This window comes from Cervus elaphus, chromosome 12 (genome assembly GCF_910594005.1).
Source record: "Cervus elaphus chromosome 12, mCerEla1.1, whole genome shotgun sequence".
Taxonomy (NCBI): domain Eukaryota; kingdom Metazoa; phylum Chordata; class Mammalia; order Artiodactyla; family Cervidae; genus Cervus; species Cervus elaphus.
Window position 1 is genome coordinate 49,705,233 of NC_057826.1, and position 6,749 is coordinate 49,711,981.

The 6,749-nt window shown below is 36.8% G+C and overlaps 1 non-coding gene across 1 annotated transcript; it reads right to left on the minus strand.

The window, feature by feature from the left end:
* Nucleotides 1–499: 499 nt before the first annotated feature.
* Nucleotides 500–561, minus strand: LOC122706014. The gene has a single exon (XR_006344273.1). It is a non-coding gene; the product is annotated as a U7 small nuclear RNA (small nuclear RNA).
* Nucleotides 562–6,749: the final 6,188 nt, after the last annotated feature.

Below are 6,749 nucleotides of genomic sequence, written 5' to 3' on the forward strand. Positions count from 1 at the left end.
TTCAGCCTATGATAGTGACTTTCTTTGTTCCTTATTTTAGGGGGGAAGACATTAGTGTTTCACCATTAAGGATAATATTAGCTATAGGTGTTTTATAGATTTTTTTTCTGGATTGAGGAAGGTTCCCCCCAACCATTTTTCATTTGCTGTGAGTTATCATGAGTGGATATTGAATTTTGTTAATTTTTTTTCTGGATCATATGAAATAATCATCTAGTTTTTCTTTCATAGTGTGAAAATATGGTGAATTACATTGACTGATTTTTGTATTATATAAACCATGCATTCTTGTGATTAAACCATGATATAGTCTCCATGTTTATGTATCACCAAATTTGATTTTCTAAAATTTTGTTAAGAATTTTTGCACCTATGTTCATGAGGAATATTGTTCTAAATTTCCTTATAATATGTTTGGCATTGATTTAGGGCAGTACTGGCCCCATAGAATGAGTTGAGTTACATTCAATCACCTGTTTTCTTTTCTTTTTTTTTTTTTTTTGGCTTTCTGGTGTGAACCGGAAAACCTGCTGGACAAATTCCAGAAGAGCTGTAACACTCAGTCATCTATTTTCTACAAGAGTTTGTGTATAGAACTGGCATTATTTCTTCCTCAAATGTTTTGTAGAATTCACCAGTGAAGCCATCTGGACCTCATGTTTTCTTTAAGGAAGTTCTAAAACAATGAAGTCAATGTGTGGCTCTAATGTAATGTCCTCTCTCTCCTTCTTGTTATTCACAATTTATTTCTTCTCTCTTATTTATATTAATCATGAACAACCTGGTTACTGGTTTATCTGTATTACTGACATTCTCAAAGAACTAGCTTTAGATTTCACTCACTTTTCTCTTTTGTTTTTATTTTCTATTTCATTGATTTCTGCTCTTATTTTTTTTCTATCTGGAAAATTTTAAAAATTTGTTTTCCATAGTAGAGTTCATAATATGTGTAAACATAATAACATAGTACATAGACATAAAACATAGTACAGACTTTGAAAAAATTGAAATATAATTGATTTATAATGTTGTGTTTGGTTTCAGGTGTACATCAAAGTGATTCAGTTATATATACGCATATATTCTTTTTCAGATTGTTTTCCCTTGTAAGTTAGTACAGAATATCAAGTATAGTTTCCTGTGCTATACTGTAAGTCCTTATTGTTTATCTACTTTATATATGGTAGTATATATTTGTTAATCTCAAGCTCCTACTCATTTATTCCCCCTTCCCCTTTCCCCATTGGTAACCACAGGTTTCTTTTCTGTGTCTGTGAGTCTATTTCTATTTTGTATAAAAGATCATTTGTATCATTTTTTTAAAGATTCTACATATAAGTGATATCATCTGGTATTTGTCTTTCTCTGTCTGGCTTACTTCACTTGTATGATGATCTCTAGGTCCATCATGTTGCTGCAAATGGCATTAATTCATTGTTTTTAATGGCTGAGTAATATTCCATTTATATTTGCACCACATCTTCTTTATCCATTCTCCTGTTGATGGACATTTAGGTTGCTTGTCCATGCCTTGGCTATTTTACATAGTGCCATCATTACCATTGAGGTGCATGCATCTTTTTGAATTATGGTTTTCTCTGGATATAAACCCAGAATTGGGATTGCAGGATCATATGGTAGGTCTAACATAGTAGAGATTTTTATGGCAACTGTTGTTCTACATCAGTTTAACTTCCCAAAAGAAGTTTATCAGCAGAGCTAATGTCTCACAGACTTACTAATTCACGTTCTGTAACAAGTTAACTGGGTTCCTTTTTGTCACCTCTTCTCTTTGCCTCTAATTTATCTTCTAGCAGTTCACATTCATATTCCAGTGTGTGCTCCTCCAAAAATGCACTAGCAAAATCTAGATCATTTACACTAATTCCAATGCAGCAGATCCTCTTTAGGAGAGATGTCATCATCCATGAGGGGTTTGTTTTCTTTTTCTATCACTTTGTCAACTCAACCAGTCGTTTCTCCTTTTGTTTTGGTCATACTGGGCTCAAACCTCTAAAGGCTTTCTTGACCCCCAAGCACTTTTGTCTTCCTTTTATATTCTATTATTTGCTTTTTGAGTGCCTCCTGATTGAGTCCACACAGATTTGAGTGCACAGCAGATTTCATGATATTAGAGGAGGCTGTAGGTTCCCTTAAATCATTTTGTATGTAGTCTTTCATCTGGGGTTCACAATCAGCAACTGCCAGTAACTAATTGGTCTCAGCTGGAGCTGCATTTTGTCTCAAGCAAACACTATAGGCAACACACTCCTCAGGGTCTACTGAGACATCAAATGGTGCCTCACATGGACAGTGCTTTTCTGTGAGATGGTGAAATCCTGTGCTCATTCTGTTCAACAAGAAGAGTTGTCTTCCAATACACACAGCAGGCTGAAAGGTCTAAAGTCGGAGAGACTTTGGAAACCCCACATTCAGGTTACAGATCTCTTGACTCACATCAGAAGTGTCCAGAGACTGTCAGTGTTTTATAAAGAAGGCCATCCTGGGCCTTTAGTGCTCATGATCCTCCTCCTTGGTTTTCTTTGAAGTGTTCTTCATTAGTAATTCCAACCTGGATGACTTGGAAGTAGAGATCCCAAGGAAAGACCTTCATACCAAAACATTTTTCTAACCAGTACTCTTCAAAGTATAAAGTTCAAAGTATAAAGATGAGCATCGGGTGTTGGAGAAGACTCTTGAGAGTCCCTTGGACTGCAAGGAGATCAAACCCGTCAATCCTAAAGGAAATCAGTCCTGAATATTCATTGGAAGGACTGATGTTGAAGCTGAAACTCCAATACTTTGGCCACCTGATATGAAGAATTGATTGGAAAAGACCCTGATGCTGGGAAAGATTGAAAGCAGGAGGAGAAAGGGACAACAGAGGATGAGATGGTTGGATGGCATCACCGACTTGATGGACATGAATTTGAGCAAGCTCCGAGAGCTGGTGATGGACCAGGAAGCCTGGCGTGCTGCAGTCCACAGGGTCGCAAAGAGTCAGACACGACTGAGCAACTGAACAGAACTGAACCCTTCAAAATGTCAAAATCATCAGAAACAAGGAAAACTTGAGAAACTGCCATAGTCTAGAGGAGTCTAAAGTGACATGAGCTTAATGGTTTTTGAGGAAATTTTCTTAAACAAGTTCTTGTTGCCACGGGAAACAAAGGAGCCATGGGCACCTCCAGTCCAGCTGCTGTGTAGCCTCTGTGGCCCTGTGGGAGCCCCACAGTCCCCTAGCTGGTGCCCACCTGCCTCATTATTATTTTTCAAATTTTATTTCCTTATTTCTGCTTGCTTTCAGTTTAAGTTGCTCTTGTAATTTATTAAGATGGAAGAACAGGTCATTGATATTAAAATTTTTCTGTTCTAATATAAACATTTGATGCTATGCCTTTCCTTGAAAACATAGCTTTAATGGCATCCCATAACTTTTGAATAATTGTGGTTCTATTTTCATTCAATCCATAACATTAGACTTTTTATTTTGTGACCTTTGATCCATTGGTTATTTATGTGTTGTGTTTAACTTTTAATTATTTGGGGAGTTTTTTTTTCAAATATCTTTCTGTTACTGAATTTTAGAATACTTTAAGTTGAGAGGATGTTTTGTATGAATTTAATCTTTCTGAATTTGCTGACTTGTTTTATGTCACAGAGTGTAACTGATATAGCTTGGTAAATGTACCATGTACACTCAACAAGAATGTGTATTATGCTATCATTTTGGGTTTTTTGTTTTTGTTTAATTTTTTTATCCCTGTCTTGATTTACTGAAGTTTCATTTTTATAAGATGTGTTTAGTTGAGGATTTATTTTGCTTGGGCATTGTAGGACTTCTTAAATTAGTAGACTATTAATGACCATCTCTTCAAAATATTGTCTCAAATCCCTTCTTTCTCTTTTTTTTTCTGGGACTTCAATTTTTCTTATTAAGTTCCCTCACTGTATCTGATATCTCTCATCAAAAAAAAAAAAAAAAAAAAAAAAGACATTAACTCTGAAGAAACTGCACTTAAACCCAACACTGACATTTCAATGACAAGGACTTCAGAAAACAGTGAAATGTTATCTCAAAGGTCCCTTAAGAAAATAACTGTACTTCTGCTGCTGCTCAGTCACTTCAGTCGTGTCTGACTCTTTGCAACCCCATAGACCATAGCCCACCAGGCTCCACCGTCTCTGGGATTCTCCAGGCAAGAACAGTGGAGTGGGTTCCCATTTCCTTCTCCAATGCATGAAAGTGAAAAGTGAAAGTGAAGTCACTCAGTCGTGTCCAACTCTCAGCGACCCCATGGATTGCAGCCTACCAGGCTCCTTCTTCTAGATATACTTCAATAAAGAAGGTAAAATTGATATATTTTTAGATGATATTAAAAGAAATTATATTTTTTAAGAAAATTAAAGTTATTTCAACAGGAGATAAGCATTAAAGAATATTCTCTAAATCATTCATCATGCAGAAAGAAAACCCTCTTGCATGAAAGAATAGATGCAGAAAGTGATGGAGATCAAAGAAAATTATGAGAATAAATCTAAATCACACTGACAGTGAAAGTAGCAGGTGTGAAGAAAGAACAATGTGGCATTTAAATTATACAGAATTGCAATACTAAATGACGAAAATATCGCAAAGGATGTATGTGCATGTTGGGGGATGTATGTGGTAAATGCTGTTACACCGTTCATAAATTCTTCCCTAGGAGGATAATAAAAGTAAGAATGGTTTTGTTAAGGAACTTTTAAAGTAACTAGTAAGAGAATAAAACAGCGAGGCTGCAATAAGATGCCATTTTATACCTACTAGGATGACTACTAGATGACCTACTAGTAAAGAAGACTGACAATAACGTGTTGGCCAGGACATGGAGATATTAGAACCCTTGAAAAGCTAAGCATGGAGTGACAGTATGACCCAGCATTTCCATTCATATGTATACATCAAAAAGAATTGAAAACAGGAACTCAAACAGAGACTTGTACGTCTATGCTTGTGTGTGTGTGAAGTTGCTCAGTCGTGTCCAACTCTTTGCAACCCCATGGACTGTAGCCCACCAGGCTCCTCTGTCCATGGGATTCTCCAGGTAAGAATACTGAAGTAGGCTGCCATTTCCTTCTCCAGGGGATCTTCCCAATCTAGGGATCGAACCCGGGTCTCCTGCATTGCAGGCAGACGCTTTATCCTCTGAGCCACCAGGGAAGCCCTATGTCTATGCTTATAACGTCATTATTCACAGTAGCCAAAAGATAGAAACAATCTCAGTGACTCTGGAGAGATGAGTGAATAAACAATGTTAGAACTTCAGAAATCTTTGGTTTGGGAAATGTCTTATTGCTTCTTTCATAATTTCTTCTCTCCGTGTTCTTTGTTCTTCCTTTGTGAGACTTCTGCAAGATATTTTACCTCCAGGAATGGTCCTCTATAACTCTTACCTTTTCGCTCATATTTCTTTCCTTTTTTGCCTTATATCCTGGAAAATTTTCTTCCTTTTATCTCTCAAACTTTCTATTGAATTTTAATTTTAGAAATCATCATTTTAGTTTCCAACCATTCTTTCTTACTTTTATCATCACATCCTTTTTTTGTTATAAAGGAGGCAGTGTCACTTTTAAAAAATATGAGGATATTAGCAGGAGGGTTAAAATATTTTCACTCTCTCTGTGTTAAATTATCTCTATCTCTGCAGTTTTTCTTAATGCTTAACTTGATCTCTTTTGCATTACAGGTTTTCCTCAAATACCTAGCATATCTTGGTTTTCAATAAATATTTTAAAATTATGTAGTATAAAAATGAAATGTTTTAAAATTATATAGTATAAAAACTTTAATGTGTAAAAGGATGATGTCTACTGCCAGGCAGGTGTTGGCAGGTGGACTTATTAGTATTTAAAGTGAAGTAGTTAGTGTAAGCTATCACACCAACTACTTAACTAATTCAATCTGCTTTTTCTTTTTTTTTTTTTTCCCTTCAGAACTCCCTGCCCTTGTTTTTAGCCTAGGACTTCAAAACCTAGATACTATGCATTCTATTTTTTTAAATATATTGTGTTAGTATTTATTTGGCTAGGCAAGGGATCTTTTAATTATGTCATGTGGGATCTAGTTCCCTGACCAGGGATTCAACCCAGGCCCCTGCATAGGGAGTGAGGTGTCTTAGCCACTGGCCTGCCTGCCTGCTAAGTTATTTCAGTCGTGTCCAACTCTTTGGGACTGTATCGACTGTAGTCCATCAAGGTCCTCTATCCATAGGATACTCCAGTCAAGAATACTGGAGTGGGTTTCTATGCCCTCCTCCAGGACATCTTCCCCACCCAGGGATCGAACCTGTGTCTCCTTTAGCTCTTGCATTACAGGTGGATTCTTTACCACTGAGCCACCAGGGAAGACCTCTTAGCCACTGGACCACTGGGGAAGTCACGCTGTACATTCTTTGTGTGCTGAAGAGAGGCATAGAGAGTTTTGATCATGCCACATATAGACTTAATTTCTTTATTTTTCATTTCTACATTTTTTTTTTTTTCTTGGCCTCTCTTGTCTTTGGCCTGAGTCCTTAGTCTCTGGTGTGTTCTCCAAGGTGCACCAGCTCCCTAATTAGTGCAGCCCCTCTGGTAGTATTTCGTGGTGTAGATTTTTCTTCACTCTGCTCAACAGTTAACAGCTCTCTATCTGATTTCTGTCTTCCAGATATGGAATAATTTGCTTGGTGATGACCTGCTCCCACTCTTGTTGTTTTGGGTTTGTACCA